General features: G+C 40.9%; 1 pseudogene; it reads left to right on the top strand.

Annotated features, from left to right (window-relative positions):
• The first annotated feature begins 14,464 nt into the window (after window positions 1-14,464).
• On the top strand, window positions 14,465-18,223 carry LOC147440168 (uncharacterized; annotated as a pseudogene).
• The last annotated feature ends 2,970 nt before the right edge of the window (window positions 18,224-21,193 follow it).

Here is a 21,193-nt window from a genome sequence, read left to right as displayed (position 1 = left end):
ATAGGCAAAATCATAGCTTTGCAAATATAATAGTTACAACACAATTGTCATTATTGAGAAAAATACATCGTTTTTCAATAGTTACAAAAAGACGTACACACGTCATCTCATTATACATGCTATGACAAAAGAAAACTAATGCTATCTGGCTATGGCTAGACTGATGTCGTCTAATTAGATGTCTCACCGCGTCCAAGCGGCGTATCTGTCGGATTCTGCAAAAAAAAAAAAAGCAATAAGACTTTCTGTAAGTATATTCATATAATTACAAAACAGTCTTTTTTCTTAGCTTATCATTAGAATACAACAAATGTCAAAGAGTAAAGTGAAATACTAACCATGCCGCTGCAAGAACTGAAAATGTCCATCAAGGTGTTTAAGCCCTTTTTACCTGCGTACTCGTGCTCGTACGGTATGGGGTCACGTCCTATCATCGACCACTGTTCAAAACATACAAAGAATATATTATGTTAGAATTTAAAAGTACAAATAGACGTAAATACCAAACCCGAATAGCAATGCAAAAACACTTACAAAATTGGCCTCAAAGGATGCCCACCTATCGCTCCCCAAGTGGTGCAAGCTCCCTGCCTCTACTCGCACTTTGGTTGCCTCCTTTTGTTGCTTCCACTTGTCAAGATTCTCGCGTGCTGCTCGCTTCGCATTCTTCCAATCTCCTTTGTCCAGCCAACTGATTTGTTCACCCATGCTTTATTTCTTTTTGTACTTCTAAACGCTTGTGCTTGCAGTATTCGCACATTCGAACCTTCATCAGGTCTTCGTTGAAGCGCTCATCCCGACTTGACACGGGAAACTCGTCATGTAGCATGCTGATGACTCTATCTTTTAATTCATTTGGCACTTCACTCCAGGTGTTTTGTAAGTAGTGTTAAAACACCTAAGAGCAAAGACTACGCATGCGCAAGATCACCTTCTTGCCTTCGTCATCCAAGATGGTGCCGCAGCTGATGTCGATCGAGTACAACAAGCCCTCTTGCCTGTGACGCGTGAACCTTGGTGTCTTGATAGGGGTCTCAAGTGGTGTCTCTAGTGGCATCTCGATGGGGGCACAGACTCAGGTGTCTCCACTAGAGTCTGGGCCCCGAAGCGAGGAGTGTCAACTGGGGTGACTCCTGGAGGAGTAGCTAGTGGTGTGTAGCCAGGAACGGCCGATAGCCCTACAAAACCTGGCATAAATGGAAATGCCATGGCTGGTGTGGGGGCAAGCAAAGAAGGGGAAGGTAAGGATCCTTGTCAAACATGAGGCGGTGTCGAGGCATCACTGGAGGCATCCCCATAGCAACCGCCGTTTCCACCACTAGAGCGTCGGTGCCTAGAAGAGTGTGAAGATTGTCTCGTCGACACCAAAGCTTTGGAGCCTGTTGAATGCTCCAAAATAGAGGGAGACGTTGAAGGAGTGGAACGACGTGATGGTGTTGTAGAACGATGACACTCCTCGTACCACCTTCTCTGCTGGGGTGACAAAGAAGAAAGAAACTCATCATCATTCATACCTACATTAAACACAGGAACATTTAATCTTAATATTGAATGGAGAAGAAAATATGGACAAGTTATAGTCTATACTATAGATGATAGGGGGAGGGATTCTTGTGTAGAGAGAGAGAGAGAGAGAGAGAGAGAGGGAGAGAGGATTCATAGAGGGGGAGGGATTTCTGCGACGAGGAGTTCAAGCCGGCTTCAAATTAAACCTTAGCGAGTAGCGATGCATGCTTCCTGTTTCTTCGTTAGAAGAGCAAGATCTGCCTGCCCTTTGAGGACTCCTTCTGTTTGGAGTGGAAGCAATGACGATTAAACACAATTTAAATTTCTCAAGTATAGCATATAGACAAGAATGGACAAAAAGGCACGTGAATACAGTACATATTATAAAACGAAGCAAAATTGTTCATATACAATGTTTATGGCTTTAAGAGCTCTCTCTCTCATCCTTGCATAGCTCAGCATAACTCTCTATGTCTATATAGAGCTCTCCGTTTAGGCAGATGTCCTCTGTTTCATTTTGTAGATCCTCTGCATGCACCCCATAGAGAGTAGCAGCTTGATGCTCATCTGGCACCACCTTAGCGGCTTCTGACTGAGCATCCTTTCCGATCTCCTCCATTGATGCTGCTGTGATTGGCACATGGTAGCCCTCGTACATCCATGCACTACGAGGGGCTACCTCTATGACGTATCACCAGTTTGATGTAGACTTTGTACCAGTTTGATGTAGACTTTGTTGGATGAAATATCACATGACAGAGCCACATAACTTACATGAGTACTTCCAGGCACATAACTTTTAAAATTGGATGTTAAATATTTATAGACTTACTTGTTCACATTGCTTGGATAGTATGAAAGTGTCTCTTAGGTCAGTCCATTTTTTACTTGAATCCATTTCAAGGAAACCACACTCTCCTCTGCACACAGTAGCGTTGCAACCCTCCATGTTTATCTTGAACCATTGCACGTAGAACAAGTCCACAAAAAATCCTACAATCGATCCTCAAAATCTCTTGTAGCATGCCAAAGTAAGTGAGTTCTTCCGCCACAAGATCTGCATCAGAGGTTCGTCGTCAACTAGACTGTTCAAATTTTTCTATGATTCCACAATCTTGTGTAAAACACGTTTTGTCGATCTGTTGTACATTGCAAGCTTATCTTGGTCGCGCAACCCCGAGAGTACTCCCACTCCTCCTCAGTCACTTCTTCACCACAATGTTGTGCTCTTTTCAATTGGTTGTGCAACCATATTAAGCTCATGAATGTTGGTAGGCTCTCCAGACCCGTCGGATAATGCATTGGTGGTTGTCTTCCCCATATCCACTCGATTCGTGCCCTTTGCCGCTCTTGCTTTGCATCCTTGTATTATTAAATCCACTTTTGCATCACTATATTGTGAAGCATGCAAAATTGGTTGATTTTAGCCTCTAGACAATCCCATATATGCGCTCATCATCTATGGTTTTCCATAGCGTGTCTCAGGCTTTATCAAATCTATCTAGCCACTCTCCAATGTAAACTAGGGACTCTGATACCAGCCTACCTTCTGCCATGCTACCCTCCGAACATGCCTTCTGACGCACATATCCCTTGAGAGTTTTCATGAAACACTCTAAAAAGAACATCCATCTAGAATGTAATGTGCTAGCTATTTCCACCTCATCAACTATGTGAGCAAGAAGATGCACATGAATGGTTAGCATGGTAGTAGGAAAGTGTTTCTCAAACATGCACACAACCTCCGCAGCATTTAGTTTGGTGAATGCTATGGAGTCTACATTGATCTCCTTTTGTGAGATCCATTGCACCAGCTTTGCAAGTTTGTAGATTGTGGTACAGACGTGAGGAGACAAACATCCTCAATGGCCACCAAAAAATAAACTGCAAAAAACGTCTAGCAATGATATTAAAGTCCACATATGAACCCAGTCGTGTGACTTCAAACCAATAAGCTTCCCTTCTTTAGTGAAACACGTTAGGAGAGAGTACATTACGCAAGTGGGGGTCCGCACAGATCAAATGGTCTCTTTTACTTTGCGTTCTTGAGCTCCTGTCAAAATCCATGGCGCTTTAGGTAGTTTTATTGATCCATCGGGTTCTGTCTGTGGCCAATATTGCTTCATACAATCCACATTTCTAAGGTCAACTCTGGCTCCCAAAGTATCTTTCTTGCCGGTCAAATGGTCCCACAGCAGATTACCCACATTCTTGAATATGTGCACTGGATTGAGCAAGTGATTGATCATGAGTCTAGGCCAATATGGTAACTTATACCATAGAGTGAGTCTCTTCATCCCTGGGGGCAAACCGTCATCACACATCTCCTTTTGCTCTAACCATTCTTGTGCAGACATCCTCGGTGGCTCTCTTCCCAAAAAACCATCACGTAACTCATGATTCTCTGGAAGATACGCTTGATGACCTTCGTCGATTTGCTTCTTCTGAGGGTGCCCGACGTGCATTAAATCTAGGTCCACATGTGACACATGCTCTATATCCGCTTGTTTGAAGCCTTGCATGTATACACATAACAATAGATAAGCTTGAGAGAAACCAAGATTTATCAGTGAGGGTGCCCGACATGCATTAAATCTAGGTCCACATGTGACACATGCTCTATATCCGCTTGTTTGAAGCCCTGCATGTATACACATAACAATAGATAAGCTTGAGAAAAACCAAGATTTATAGTGTTTGAGTTTTAGTATAAATCGCTTGGACATTTTGTTAGTCTGGGATAGTCATGCATGGTCCACATTAGAATGCCTCTGATCAAATCATTCCATCGACCTGTGTGTCGGCTCATATCCACCACTTCTATGCCAATCCACAATTGTTGTAGCTCTTGCAATAGTGGACAAAGATATACATCCATATGCTTCACTTTATACCGCCCCGGCACAATCAAGCTTAGAAACAGGTGCCCCTTCTTGGTAGTCAACCATGGGGGAATGTTGTAGTTGACGATGACAATGGGCCATACACTGTAAGATGTTGACCTCTGACCAAATGGATTTACGCCATCCATAGCCAGGCCTATGCGCAAATTTTGAGCTTCCCTGGCAAAATCTGGCCATGTATCGTCTATATGTTTCCAGGCTGCACAATCTGCAGGAATCCGTAGCACACCATCCAAAGATCTATTCTCCTCATGCCATGATGCTAGGGCGGCCATGGACTTACATTCAAAGAAATGCTTGATGCGAGGAAGCAGAGAAAAATGTCGCAAAACCTTTTGTGGAATTTTTTGTCCGTAGAGACCTACTTGATATCTCTCGGAATCACATTTCAAACACTTCTCCATGTCTATGTATTCCCCTCTGAAAAGAATGCAGTTGTTAGGACAAGCGTGAATCAGATTGTAATCCATCCCCAGGTTTTGCAAGATCTTTCTTGCTTCCTCTCTGGAATTTGGCATCACATTATTAGCTGGTAGTATGTGCTCTTTGAGAAATCTACACAGCAAAAAAAATGCGGTACACTTGTGTAAGTAATCTATCAAATCATTATACGTCTAGAGTTTTTTATTGAAGTAAACACATTGTAATAGATCACCTGAAAAGTGCTATGATGCTAGTGTCACTCCATCCAAACTTTGCATGCATGTTGAGAAGAACTAGGAGCGCCTTCAATCTAGATACACGTGTTGTATCGGCTTCACTTTTCATATCATCATAGATAGGCCTTTCTGAATCCATGATCGTCTCGATCATTTCATCAACCTTGGACTCAAACATAGCCTCGTTGGGAATGTGTTCTGCATTATCATCATCCGAGCTGTTAGAGGCTACATCTTGTGGCCTCACATATGCTACTTGACCAAAGCGCCTGTGAACATGTCTATTGGGTTGCAAGATTGCTACCTGTTGGCCAGCGTCAGAGTCCGACGATTTATAATTGGTAACAATTTGATCTATAATAGATGGATCAAACTCGCCAAATTCATGAACTTGCTGCAAAGAAACGCATCTTGTTGAGAGATAGGTGTTTCGGTTGGATGGCCCCACATCGTTGTCACTACTCATAAAATGAATGTAAAAACCTTATAACCTAAACATAAATTTAGTCGTCTATTGGCATCCTCCATCTTATCTCTCTCTCTCTCTCTCTCTCTCTCTCTCTCTCTCTCATCACACTGTAAACTACCTCACATTCTCTAGTCATGTCCGATCCCCGCACACTTTGGTCTAGAGGTGCATGGAGATGAGAACTACCGGGTTATAATCTCATCTTTATCTGCCAATGACTATATTTGTGGGTACAAGAAATCTACACACCCACGTTTACATGACAGTGCATGTAGTTGACAAAACCCCTTTGCCTCTTCTCTAGCTCTAGCAATTCACAACATCTTAACATCTCTTCACAGCAGATCCTTGTTTGAGGGATTACTTAGCACATTACATGTTGGCCTCCAATCTGAGTATCATGCCATTGAAAGCTTTCCAACTTAAGGTCGCATCTGTAGAGAGGAAGAGAGGGATCACCGTTCGCCTAACTCTATTTTTTTCGATAATCCCAAAGGTAGACTTTAATATAAAAACTAAATCCAAAATCTAATCTTAAATCTAACCTAATTGAACATATGGTGATTCTCAGCTAATTGAACATGGTCAGTGGGTGAGTTAATAGATGTCAAATTTTGATGGGAATATACACATTGTTGTGTACCTAATGTTTGCTCTTTGGGCAAAGCCTTGAGCTTAACTGGAACTCCCCCTTCATTGACATGCCCTAAAATCTAACTTAGATCTAAATCTAATCTAATCTTAAATCTAACCTAGCTAACCTTAAATCTTGCCCTAATCTTAAATCTAACATAAATCTAAATCTAATCTAATTTTAAACTCAACATAAACCTAAACCTAATCTAATCTTAAATCTAACCTAAACCTAAATGTAATTTAACTTAAATCTAAATCTAATCTAATGTTAAATCTAACCTAAACCTAAATGTAATCTAACTTAAATGTAATCTACCCTAATTTTAAGTCTAATTTAAATCTTAACCTAATCTTAAGTCTAACCTAATTTTATATTTAGCATAAATTTTAAATATAAGTTAAATGTAATCTAACCTTATCTCAGATCTTAATCTAACCTCATTTTAAATCTAACCTAACCCTAAATCTTAATATAACATTTCATTTCATATTTTCTCTACTTTTTTTATGTATCTCTCTCTCTCTCTCTCTCTCTCTCTTTGTTTTCTCCCCTTACCTCTCTCTTTGCGTCTTCTCCCTCCCACCCTCTCTCTCTCTCTCTCTCTCTCTCTCATTCTCTCTCTTTCCTTTATCTCTCTCTCTCTCTCTCTCACTCTCAATGTGTGTGTATGCATTCTTTGTTTATGCATGTGTGTGTAATTTTTTGTACATTCAATGTGTGTATGTGTTTTTTTGTTTATGCATGTGTGCACATTCTCTCTCTCTCTCTCTCTCTCTCTCTCTCTCTCTCTCTCTCAAAGACACAATGTGTGTGTGTGTGTGAGAGAGAGAGATTGAGAGGGAGAGAGAGAAAGAGGGGAAGGGAACATGAGAGGGAAGAGAGGGAAGGAGCATGCGCAGCTCTCCTTCCTCTCCTTGTGTGTGTGGGGGCGGGGGGGGGGGTGGGGGTTAAGGGGGAGGGGGGAAGAGAGAGGGAGAGCGCGGGTTTACCTGTTTTGCTAGAGCACCAAAACTCAGATCTGAGATCTGAGTTTTTGGCGCTCTTGCTTTATTTTTTACCTCTATCGGCATTGCTATGAGCATCACTATGACCGCCTCTATACATACTATTTGTTACATAGCAACGGTCATAGCGACGCTGTGGATTTTAACATTTGAGTGTCACACTGCTAGCGTCGCTAAAATGAAGAACCTCTTGAGGGGGGAAACCCAATCTCCGAGCGAGCAAATCCGAGCGATCTCACCACACCGAGCAAAGAGTTAGAAAGAAAGTGAAAACATTTAATCAAATATGGACAACCAACAGTTTTTTAGATCATATAGTAACTTGGTAAGTCACAATATGTTTTACAAGAAACACCCAATGGATTCAAAACTCTGAGCTTCTAGCAAAATTGTGTAGCATAGTTGTGTGTATTTTTACGATTGTGTCTCGTACAAGGCACAAGGAAATATACTTAAAACAATGAACTTACAAGGCACCGCCAAAAGATGCGAATCTGTCGATTACTACTAAAATGAAAGTTAGCAGTAACTCTAAACTCAAACAAAATATTAGTACTGTCGTTTTCTAAATACATGGTAAGTAAGTGTGTTCCTTGCACTTGGCATATCCCAAAAATTCAAAATTGCAACCTGAAAACTCCTAGAACGGTGGTTGATAGTTAAGGTGAATATCAACAAAAGCCTGCAAACATCACACGGCAAATACCCTAGGGATGCACAGTTGCCCTAGTGCCCCCAAGGGCTTGAAAAAGTTCCACCTTGGTCAAAGCAGCCTGGTGAATGAACTCATGGGCATGTGAGTTTAACCCAAGAATTTGAAGAAACACATAGTACATGTGTGTATTTTTACGATTGTGTCTCATACAAGGCACAAGGAAATATACTTAAAACAATGAACTTACAAGGCACCGCCAAAAGATGCGAATCTGTCGATTACTACTAAAATGAAAGTTAGCAGTAACTCTAAACTCAAACAAAATATTAGTACTGTCGTTTTCTAAATACATGGTAAGTAAGTGTGTTCCTTGCACTTGGCATATCCAAAAATTCAAAATTGCAACCTGAAAACTCCTAGAATGGTGGTTGATAGTTAAGGTGAATATCAACAAAAGCCTGCAAACATCACACGGCAAATACCCTAGGGATGCACAGTTGCCCTAGTGCCCCCAAGGGCTTGAAAAAGTTCCACCTTGGTCAAAGCAGCCTGGTGAATGAACTCATGGGCATGTGAGTTTAACCCAAGAATTTGAAGAAACACATAGTACATGTGTTTGCATGGCACATATGTATGCTTTTTTGATTCTCTCTTTTGAAAGTCCTCACATGTACATCGTGGAAAATCAGAGATTGTCACTGAGTATGTTATGCCTTTTTCCTTGGATCCCTCTGTGCTAACATAGAAAACATGTGTTTCGTTGCACACAACAATCACCTCTTTCACCAATTCCGCTTGAAGTGTGCACCCCAAATCTATCCTTGTTTGAAAATCTTTTGTCAGCTTTGATCTCCACTTAACAATCTTCCCATCCCTGTATTTAGGCCGGAAGGCACTAGGAACCCTATTTCCTCCTCTCAAACCACTGCCAAGATTTGCAAGTTTTGCTGCAGATTGAAGGACAAAACCATTTCTCTGCAAGTACTCTGCTTCAATTAGCGTCAATTGTGTTCCTTGAGCTACAATCCAAACACCTGGGGCTGGGCCAGGAGCTCCCACAATCATGTCATGTACCCGCCATGTATGCATATTATTGGAGTTACAGAACCACACAAAACCTTCGACTAACCCGCCTGGAATTGTAGCTGAGGCAGGATATTTTCTGCGTCCCCAAAAGCATGGGGCAGCAACCCCCTGTACTGTATCATCATTCCTCTCATTGATGTATCTTGCACATCGAGCACTCTGATCACCAACCATCCCAAAGCAAGTCATCTTTCGACCAGGTTCTATTCTTCGTATAGCCCAAACCGTCTTTGGAACATTCACCTCATGCCAATGCTCACCAACTCGAGACCTACTATTGCCTTGCATACGAGGCCCTATGATAGGTTCAGTGACTGTCACATATTCTGGTTTGTGGCTATCTTCATCAAGCACCTCATCTGCATCAACAAATATTGAACGTTTCTTCTTTACACTCTTCTCTTGCAAAGGTGTTCTATTCATCTCAGGGGTTTGTAGTCCCATCTCTGACATTGAAGAGTGTGTCAAGTCAATGAGGGTTTTTGAAGCTGATGCAGTTGATGATCGACCTAAGAATCGCTTTGCAAGATCATCAACTCCCAGACCAGTGGCAGACCTAACAGCTTTTAGATAAGCATTGTATTTTACACTTTGCAGCACCGCCATGGCCATGTCGGCACCAGCTGCCTCATACAAGCTAATTTTCTCCTTGTAACCAATAGATGCACGCATACTGGCATGTTTGGCCTCAGACAAGTTTGTTGTGGGCACAAAAATTCCAGACTCATCTTGTGTTACAAATCTCTCTCCCCAATGTTGTTCTCTTACATCCCACCAAGCCATCCATGTCTCTAAACAAGCAATCTCTCCATCCACCACATGGCCTGCCTTCCAAAATCGACGTAGATCTTCTTTGCAAATGTCTCCTTGATTATCAGATGGTGCACTCCGCCATTTTTGGCATAGAATTTTGTGATCCTCCTGTGAAGATGGACGGATACACTTAATGGTGTGTCGAATCATGGACTGCTCCCAGTGAAAGCCACACGATCGTTCTTTGGAAGGTATTTTATTTTTTGCTCCTCCAAAGTAGACAGTTCGCACAGCAATCCAATTTGCATTTGCTTCATCCGCCATGAAACCTCTGAATTCTGGCTTTTCAAACCCTTGATCTTGCACAACTTTATTCAACATTTCCCAAAACTCTATCTGAGCATACTTATTTTCAACTGTGAATTCACATGTGGCAATTGTCATTAATTCACGCACAAATGGGTCGTAAACATGAGCAGACATGGTCGGCCACCCTTGAACACGATGCACATGATCAAAGTGGACCCACATGTGCTCTAAGTTTCCTCGTGGACGCATCTTATTCACCAAGTCAACTCCACTACCTGGACCCTTGATTGACATCTTGAACACATGTGGCTGCTCTGAACCTCCTAGTTGTCCAGGGAAAAGAACACTATGAATAAAAGGATACCTGCATTTGCTTTTGAGGTCTAGAACAGCTTCTAATCCTTTTGCAGTCAACTGCTTTGACCTCTTAGCAGTTTCTAAGCTCCTCTCTATTCTCCGCTTGCTAGATAAGGGTGTAATGGTATCAAGAAACTCTGAAAACTCTTTATCTTCAATTGTGTTGCATTCGTCTGCACTATTTATTACTAACTTGTCCAATATCACGTCTTGGGTGGCAACACGTTCTAGTTGCTTGGCAGTTGTGAAAGGATCTTGGTTTGCTCTAGCTTGCAGAATTGAATCAATCATTTGTTCAGCAGATCTATTCTTTCCTTCAGCACATGGGTGCTTATGTTCTCCTAAATGAATAGCACATCGAGTAAGCGCGAACTTATCTTTGGGCAAACAATAATAGATAACAGCAGGGCATGTTGCAATACATGAGGGCATTTGACTGCAATGAATGCAAACCACTGTCCCTTGGAAAGGTGTTAATGTTCCGATGGGAACAGCTTTGGAGAGACGGCCACGCCACTGAGACTCATTATGTACTCTGGAACGCACATAGAAAGAATAGGCGACATTGTTGCAACGAAGATGACCTGAACACCTACTGAAGCGGATGGCACCAGGAAAGATATCACTACTGCATGTGACATATTCTGTCCACAAATGACTATCATGACGTTGCTCCATTCCAACCATTGCATTATCATGGTTTGTTGGTGGCAACTCAAATGCAATATAACCATCATAGTGTGCAGGGAGCTCATTACATTTAACAATTTTCTGAGCCTTTGCTAAAGCAGAGTGAAGGTTGCTTTTACTAGGCATTGTCTGAATAAAATCTATTACACTTGTTAGCTTCTCATTGATGTCACTTGCATCCACATCAATGACTATTGGGGAAGCTCTACTTCCATGGGACCTTGGCTGTTTAACAGAATCTCTTACATGCACCTTGAAGAACTGACTCAATTCATGATCCAACAGGAAAACTTCCTCACCTGAGGTTGAAAGAGTTGTTTCTATCTTTACATGTTCTCCATACAAAGTTAATGGGTGAAGCGAAAACGAGTCGGTTAACAAGCCAAAACCTTCTCTCACTGACTGCACAGGTAATTCATGCACTCTGTTTTCAAAAAGCAATAGCAACTTCTGCCCACGGTCAGGACCATAGATAGTAATTTGACGACCCATTGTAACTTACTAACACCCGCTCCCTTCTAAACTCTCACCCGCTCTTCTCTGCAGGTTTGATTATCTAACAGACAAGTCTATAAATAGATTAATCTAAATTATATTATAATATTTATGTTCATTATCTCTTAAATATCATATATGTAAAATTCCACTTATAATATGAATTTATGTTGCGTTATTTAAATTTTGTAAAAGAGAGAGAGAGAGAGAGAGAGAGAGGGAGAGAGAGGGAGGTAGAAATTCAAAATTGAATATTAGAAGTTGTCAGGATCTTGAGAAAAAAAAGATCTCGATTGGGACAGAAATTGCGACGGCTACGTCATGTCATGATAACTGTCTTAACTAAAAGACGTTGACAGTTCGTCATAATAACAAGCTCGCACTTGCGCTCATTTAAGATTGCACTTGCGCTTGCGCTCATTTAAGCTCGCACTTGCGCTCATTTAAGATTGCCACCACTCATTTGAGCTTTGCCACTCTTATTCTTCAGTGTTTGTAGGATTTTCTCACATTGAAGAACGACCTCTCCCTAGCCTTGCCCTCAAAACGCCCTCTCCCTAGCCTTGCCCACCCCCTACTATCACCGCGTCCTCACCCTCCTTGCCCTTGCTCTATGCTTTGTTGTTGGTACGAGTCCCCCACCTTCTCGCTTTCCTTGTGTCAACTTTGGTTCTACACAGTCCTTTTGCTCGGGCAGTCGTAGGTGTGTATGTGCTAGCAATAAGGATATGGTGGTCTATTTCTGCTCACCTTCATTTTAACCTTCATTTTAACCATTGCTGAGTACTCACCTTAAGGATATGGTGGTCATTCTTTGGTACTCACCTTACCATCGTTTTGTAAGCAGTGGCCGACCTTGGTCTTGGTGGAATAGTGAACAACGACGCCTCAAGCTATGCAAAAAAGGCTCCTCAAGCTATGCACGCCGGCGTGCATCTCTACAACGTCAAGAAGGTGTGTGATGGGAGAGAGAGAGAGAAGAGAGAGAGAAGCACACAAGATAATCACGCAAGAGAGAGAGGCGAGTGAGTTGTATGTTCTCTGCAAATAAAGTGTCTGCATAGAAGGCAGAGGCTAGCCCTTGGTTTTGCTGAGTCGGAAGAGCTGGGCCTGAAGCATTGCCTTTCACTGCAGCATTTGCCTTGCTGTGGGTATGCACGCCGGCGTGCATACCTACACATATCTTTCTTGCTGTGATGGTCGAGGGTAAAAAACGGGCATTGGCTTGGGCGGCAATACATAATGTTCAGTGTTCTCAAGCATCTGATGCTCTTCCTCAGATCGCTCCAAGATTATTCCAAGATTGTACTAGGGGCCTGAAGCATTGCCTTTCACTGCAGCATTTGCCTTGCTGTGGGTATGCACGCCGGCGTGCATACCCACACATATCTTTCTTGCTGTGAAGGTCGAGGGTAAAAAACGGGCATTGGCTTGGGCGGCAATACATAATGTTCAGTGTTCTCAAGCATCTGATGCTCTTCCTCAGATCGCTCCAAGATTATTCCAAGATTGCACTAGGGACCTGAAGGGGTTTTCCAGTTTAAAAGGTTTTATAGCGGTGAGATTCAATGCTTTCAACACTGGTTTTGGTGGAGGTTCCATGGCAGCTTGTGTAGTTCGCAACAACTCTATGGCATCGTGGAGTTTTTGGATTTCTTCTTCTGGGGCCGAGTAGGCAGCTGGCTTATTTACTTTACCCTTCTTTGTTGTTTTCACAACGACAGGACCATTATCCGCTTTAAGCTGCTTAGCATTGGCATTTTGGATGGTGACAGAGTCGGCCGTAGTGTCTTAACAGGATTTTTTCAATTTATTCTTTTTGTTACTCTTATTTGTAGATGTGGTGCTCTTGCCATCTTTGGCTACCCTTTGTAGTGATAACAGGATCATCCCTCGTAACCATGGTTGAATTCAAACTTTGTTGAATGTTTGTTTTTGTTTTGACAAATAGGTCAACTACGTAAACTGCCATGCCACATCGACACTTGCTGGAGATCTAGCAGAGGTATCTTGAAAGGGCACTCATATCTCCTTTCTTGAAAGGGCACTTTTCTCATTTGTTGCGCATTCATATTTCTAGAAAGGGCACTCATATCTCCTTTCTTCGGTATCTTGAGCCCTTTCATTTTGGTCCAAACTTTGGCCAACCGCTTGTACTCCTTTCTTAGATATCTTGAGCAAAGGTAAGTACAGGATTAAACAAGCTCATTAGTAGCATGTATTTTGAAAAGCTAATATGTGGATTATTTTCTGAAATAGTGTATCTTGGATTCGTGGGAGCCAATTTCTTCTACACAGAACAATTCTATAAGATGCCGACAAATCCGAAGAAAGGTAGAGGTCTACCTCCTACACGAAGAGGACGCCCTCCTTCCAGGTACGTAAACACGACGCACACTTACATTCATTGCCTGTAGGCATGCACGTCGGCGTGCATGCCTATAGGCAGTATTTCAAGAATATGCTACATGTCGAGCACATTCTCAAAATACTGCCTGTAGGCATGCACGTGGACGTGCATGCCTACAGGCAATGTATTTGAATATGAAGCTCATTCCATAAGCAAGTAAATTCAGCATATATTCAAAAACTATCTCTAGGCATGCATGCCGACGTGCATGCCTAGAGACAGTATTTCAAGCATGTATTCAAAAACTGTCACTAGACTTGTTCGTTGAACATGCCTGTCGACGGGTATGCCTAGAGACAGTTATTGGCATTCTTAAAATACCAACTCTAAGCATGTATAAAATAAGTTTAAAGGACTTTTATATGGTAAGATTTTGATTGTCTACAGTTTTTTTGTTATCTTAAGGATTTGAAAAACCTCGTGTGAGGTGTCCAAACGACTGAAGTATTTTTGAAATATTATACCATGTACAAAGGAAACTCTGCCCGTTTTTTTTGAAGATATGATTATTTTGTTTTATGTAGTCCTTCTACATGTGGACGAAATGGAAAAGGTACAAGAAGCAAAAGAATGTCTGTGCAACCACTTGACAGTGGTGATCAACTGTCGTCAATATCAGTAACAGAAATGTCAGGGTATCATGACACACAAGAGGATGAAGTTTATTCTATGGACATTGGTCAAGGGTCTACGCATGAGGTTGATACTATGCATGATATTGATGATATGGTGGCTCCTGAAGAGAATAATCTTCAAATTATTCCATGGGAAATGCGAGCAGAGGTCACTTCAGCTGTAGAGATTAGTGAGGAGCAAAATATTTACATGCATAGAGGTGCTGATATACTACAGACCACACGTATGTTCAGTTGCTTTGATTGTCCCTCTATACCATTGTGTAGGCTGATTCCTTATGCTAGAGTAAGAGTACTTAGAGATGATCTGAGTGGATTAAAAGCTGCATTTGCAAAAGAAGGGTATATGCCAGAAATAGGTGCTTTCATTGTTTCAGTTTGGACATGCAAGAAAGAGAACTCCATTGTGACAGGTTAGTTTAAAGTTGTTTTTGATATCATATCATGGAGTTTTTTCATTGTGTTAATCTTTGTTTTCTTGTTTTGAAGATGACATCAAGAAAAAGTGGGATCCTCTTTGGAGAGAAATTAATGAAGAGTTTGAGTCAGAGCTTAAAGGCCAATCAAGATTTGCAGAGCTTTTCGACCACATGTTTTACGTATGGGAGGGCAACCATCGCACGCTTGCATGGACTGAAGCAATCAAAGAGAAGTTTTCAACTTCAAAAGAAAAACATTGTAGGGTGCTTTGTACTATCATAGATCCCACAAAGGTTCCTGAGATTGCTTTACTGAGCAGCTTACAAAGAATGAATGTGTAAGTTTCTATGAAGACATATTTTGGAACTCTTGGAATAATTCATAGTTCAAGCTAATCACTTTGATTTTTTGTAGTATGAATACACATGCTTTGGTGGCTAATCATCTTCGAGATGAGATTGTGAATACCAATCACATATGTGCAGCAGATCATGAAAGCTATTTGGTGACACTTCCTGAGAAAGACCAGAAATTAATTGCGACAGTGTGAAGAAAGTATGCTACCAAGGGTACGGAACCTTGGTATCCACTCACACGGCGCTATCTTGGCATGCTTGTCTTTGATGTGAGTTTTTTAACCTTTTTTGCTTGCAGATTATGTTTGGGGTTTTTCCGTTGTCTCATGAACAAGTTAGTTTTGCTTTTAGGTTCAAATAACAAAAGAGAAAGCGTCTAGATTGTCCCAACTTGGTCAACAACTCTCTGAAGAGGAAAAAAACAAAGAGGAGGAGAATATTAATCAAGAAATAGTACATAAATATCAAGAACGGATCGGAAAGGTACATTTCACTATATAAGTGTGAAGTCGTAAGGTCATTATGGTTATAAAGTATAACTTGTTATTTTTTGAAGTGTTGCAGCTATTGAATATTGTGGATCCTAATCTTGGGACGGATTGGTTGGCAAGGATTATGTCGCTCAGATGGGGATATGATAGTTGGGCAACTTTAGAGAAATTAAATTTGATTGCTCTTCATGATGCTCCAGTACAAAATAAAATCCAATGGGTCTCACTACTTGAGTCTGACAAAATCACAAGGGCAGCTTTTGGTTTAAAGAAAGGGGATCATGTGTTTCGACAGTGAGTATTGTTGTGCTTGCTTGGATTTTTGTGCATGGATTACTTTGACTATGTTATGACTTTGTTGTTGTGTTTTTTTGGTGTAGTTGGCTTCGTAGAGAAGGCTATCTTGCTCGTGTCTATGAGAGAGCAACACAACTTGTTTCAGACTTTTTGGATGTGGCGGGAGGAGTGCCATTACCACATGATAGCACTCTAGGGTTTTACTTTGATGAAATAAAATTTGAGGCTAGACCCTATCTTTTTCCATTGGAAGTGTCTTTGGTGGCTAAAACAAAGGATGTGGAGAAACAAGCACTCAAGAAAGTGGATACCTTTCGCATGGCAGCCCAACGATTGACTTACAGGTTTGTTAGAGTTTTGGTTTACAACTTTGGTTTAGGGTTTTGTGTTACTTTGGATTTGTGTGCTTATGGCTTATGTTTTTTGTTAGATTTTTGTTGCTTTTGGTGTCCAAAGGAGTTTTGCCAGCTCTTCCATATGTAGTGAGACAATGGACACAAGCGGCATCAGAGGAAACATACATGTACCTCCCAAGTATGTCTACTTTGACAACATGGGAGAGAGATACATGTCCTTGGTGGATAGACATGGCGAAGAGTCACATCCTTGCTAGAGAGAAAGAGCTTCACGAAGCTTTGCAGAGAGATGCAGCAACACAGGTACACCAGCCGCACCTATAGTAGAGGAGAGGCAGCCAGGTATGCTCATGGTATCCTTTGCTGCAAATAAATTTATGATATTGACTTCAATAGATTCAAAAGCATTAGCTATCTCTTTGAAGGTGTCCACTCATCCCGTGAGAGGACAGAGACTGTAGTCGATACCCCGGGTGCTGAGGATATTTTGGATTATGGTAAGTATTTGTTGATACTTTACTTTTACCTTTTGTTCATAATTTATGAAATGATTCACATATTGCGTGTGTATTTGTGGTTGAAGATGCTTCGAGGATGATTGTTCTTAAGAAGAGCATCAAGTTTATCTATGTTTTGGAGTCTCCATTGCTTTGTCCAGCCCTTCGCGGTGGTGACATACGATGTATCGCCGTTGTTGGTGACTACATTTCTATCGCTGCAGACTTTAGAGAGGGTATTCGTAATGCATCATGGAGTCTTGTACATGACCATATGTCTCGAGTAGTACGCTCAGGTGGTGTGTTGTACACTCGTGGAGGGAGACCTGTGACATGGGCTGCAGATCTTGTGTTTTTGGATCTTCCATGCGGTGGCTTGCATTCAGGATCTTCTTCACCATCTAGTTTGGATATTTGCACAGAGGATCATGTGCGTTCTAGTATACATTTGACTTTCTCTACACTTGCGGATTCTGGTTGGTTGCTAATTATGGCTTCTACAGCAGGTATTTGTTTTCTAATAGAATATTTGTATATTCGCTATTTCATGATGTTAGTAGTTTTTTCTTATAACAACCTAACTTTAAATAGGAGATGTTATTGGATGGGTGGAGAGATTTTTCCGTGCTTCGCAGATGGTTGTGCATCGTCGCATTATGGTGCTCCATCATAGTTCATATGGATGTGTTGAGAGTTTATCTGGTCGAGTTCAGGTATTGCTTCCTTGAATTCTATTTTCAGCTTTGTTGAGGCTCTTTCTTGAAAGTTATAGCTTTGTAATTTGGTTTGCAGTGTCAGTGCTCTATGCTATTTATGGTACACAGGATTGGGATGCAGCCATCATGCTATGTCGCAGAGAGCACAGCACTCTTCTCTCGCTTGGGTCTACACCCTTCAAATTCATTCATGACACACCATTTTCCAGAGCAGTCTATGGCGAGAGCAGGATCCGGGGTCCCTTGGCGCGGTGAGTTACAGCGGAGCCAGGCTTTTGTTGCGGCTTTTGTCGACCTGAAGGTATTTGTTTGGAGCTAGGATGTGGTACAGCTCCTGTTTTGGCTGCATGCTGTGCGTCTGGACGAGCATGTGGTGCAGTTGATATTGATGAGCCTCTCATCAGAGATTATGTGGTGCCCTTGCTTCGTCCTAAAAAGCGAAGCCGAGACGAGGCATCTACCTCTATAGACATTGAGGATCAGGGTGACGTGCCATCATTTGTCAACCCTTTTGATGACTAGTGAGCCTTCACTCCTCCTATGACATTGACATCATCTTTGTGTTTTTGGTTTTCATGTTGTTTTTGATAAATTCGTCGGCATTTATGTATTGTCATTAATGAAATTTAAAGATTTTGATTTCATGTATATTGACTATATATGCTTTTGCATGTCTGTGGAAGTGTATTGCCAATTTACGCAGAAGCGACAGCTCAACGGATGGTGGAGGAATCACAATACGACTATCCTATCTTCGAAACGCCTAAAAACGCAATGTTTTCATTGATGATGAATGTGACTCTTTATAGAGTCAAATGAATTATCATATGTTGCAAGATTTTTTCATCGCGACAAATAGTTCATACTTTTCTTATTTGATTTTGCAAGTCAATTTTTTAAAATCCTCATGTGAGGTGGCCATTAATGGACCCAGGATATATTTTAAAATTTTCTTCCTCTTGCAAAGGAAACTCTGTCTGATTTTATAAGAATTGTCTTATAGTAATGGTTTGATAGTGTAACTTGTAATATGGACTGTGTATAATGCCAATTATTTAACTTGCAAATGTAGAGCTTGTTGAATTTAGTTTCTTGTTTCATTGTTTAGTTCTTGATCTATACATGCATGTAAACCCTAATTTGTTTGCACTTTACGAATATCCTCTCCATTTCGAACGCATAAAAAACATAGTGTTTTCATTGACGATGAATTCGACTCTTCAACATAGGACCTTCCAATTCTTTTGAAATTTTCTTCCTCTTGCAACAAATGAAATGTTTTTTTCATTACATTTTACAAGTCAATATTTTGATATCGTCATGTGAGGTATTCGCTTGGATTTATATTCGCTCGTAAAATGTCGCTCGGGATACGGTAGAACTCGTAGTGAGGGTGTGAGGTTGTGTCCCCCACCTTCATAGGCTCTACCTGGGTTTGATTGATTTTCTCAAAGTGAATTTGGGGTTCAATGGTAGGATGTTCTATGAATCAAGGTTCTTGGCCAAGGGCATGGTATTTTTTATTCTTCGATATGTGTTTCTTGATTTTTCTCCTACTCTTGCCTTGTCTGGTCCTTTTATTGATAGATTTGTTCCATTAAATCTTTTATGCTATCTTCCAAGGATTCATTAACAGGGCATTTCCCTATAGCTGTGGTTGCTTGATGGTGGTCAAACTTTCTTTTTGTCCTTAATTCTTTAGATAAGGCACCCTCTTCTTGTTGCTCTAGGATCTTGGCCCTTTTAGCTTCCTCCTGCTCCGATTCACTTTCAGTAGGCCTTTTTTTTAATGTTTGACCAATTTTCTCTCTTATTTTCTCTCTCATTATTTTCGACAAGCTGTGGGCTTTTTCTTCTTTCCTTAGTTGTTCTAAGCTTTGTATTGAGCCCAAATAGCTAGAAATTCATTCTTTGAACTTTGGCTAAGGTATGAAAACTTTTGTAGTTAAAAACCTAAGTTTCTGGATAATGAAAGTAAATGTTTGTTTGTACAAGCTCAACATGAGTCTACTATTTCTTTGATTCTTTAAGTCTCTATTGTATGGTGTTGCATTGCTATTCCGAGCATACCAACACGTTCGTAGGTGAAAGCTATTCCATTTAATGTAAGTTTCTCACGATGAAAGTGTGATTTTAGTCGTGTTGTCTACAAGATGATTTTGTCCCTATGCATCATACACACACTAAAATTGGTTTTTGACCTCAGGAATAGGTAGAGCACTTCTAGAGAAAGCTATAGAATGCTTCAGACTCCAAAACCAATTGAACTAAAATAGGATTTTTATCTTAGGCACAATTTTGTCTGAGTGTCAAAAATGACATTTGAGTACACGAGAGTGTTAAGGATACTATGCTCATGCTAGGCATAAAGTTTTGATTCATTCAGAGACTTGTAGCTATACCAAATCATCAAAACAAGCTTGCGTGGTGAGGAAAGTAGCTTTTGATGTCTGACACACTTTTGAGACTGAGATAGGTAGGAACAACTTCGACTTGGGTTTTTTGAGAGATTAGCTATCTCTTGTAGCCTGCAAGCACTAGTCAGGTCAGCTACGTTCCACGGATTGACAATTTTTATGTATGTGGTTCTTGCTTTGCTAGCATCAATATGGTGAGGCTTGATAGCCTACCAACATCCACCACAAGGGTAACCTACGGGAAAACTCAGACCATCAAAATGGTGTGCCATTAAGGGAAAATGGAAAAATCATGAAACAAACAAGTGCTATTACAAGCCCAAATATGACAAAAATATCCTTGTATGTACCAATGAGACAACAAGGATAGCCAATGTATAGGTATCCACCCAATGATGGGACCAATTTAGAAACCACCTATGGCTATGGAGAGACCACAACTGATATTAGGTCAAGAACCACCTCTACCAAGAAACAATGATGTACCAATTAAGTACATGCTTCCTGAAGGGCAAGTGGATGAGTAGGCTCTAATACCAGCTACCAGCATTAATGCCTCATAATGAAGCAAGTTTTTCAATTATGGAAGCAGAGAATGAGTGGTACACTGAGTCAACTCCTACCATGGTAGAACAAGTTTACAGGAACCTTTAGAGGTAGCATTGGTCTACTTTATTGCAAATCAAGGAGACAAGTTACCCATGGCAAGACCAATGCCTAAGCCAAGAGTATGAAAATTCCATAATTGTGGTTTAGATGACCATTGGAAAAATGATAGTCCAAAGCAAGATAAGATCGCTAGGTGATTTGAGGCATATTGCACGCAATGCAATGAAAAAGGTGGACATTTTCATGATGGTTGTCCTAGAGATCTTGTTAACAAGGAGAAAACAACCTTAAACATAGTACAAGTCATGCTTAGTATCTCCTCTGATAGAGAATCTACGATTCCAGTTTGGGTAGTTACCAAGGTACAAGCCAAGAGGAACAAGAAAAATAGTGCAAGTGAGTCTAAAAAAAAACAAAAAACCTTCAAGAGACTCCAAGAAAAAGAGACGTAGATGATACAGTACTC

The sequence above is a fragment of the Adiantum capillus-veneris genome, chromosome 15 (assembly GCF_014529385.1).
Source record: "Adiantum capillus-veneris isolate H3 chromosome 15, ASM1452938v2, whole genome shotgun sequence".
NCBI lineage: Eukaryota > Viridiplantae > Streptophyta > Polypodiopsida > Polypodiales > Pteridaceae > Adiantum > Adiantum capillus-veneris.
The sequence above is the reverse complement of the archived record's forward strand: the minus strand, read 5'-3'. Positions and strand labels throughout refer to the sequence as shown.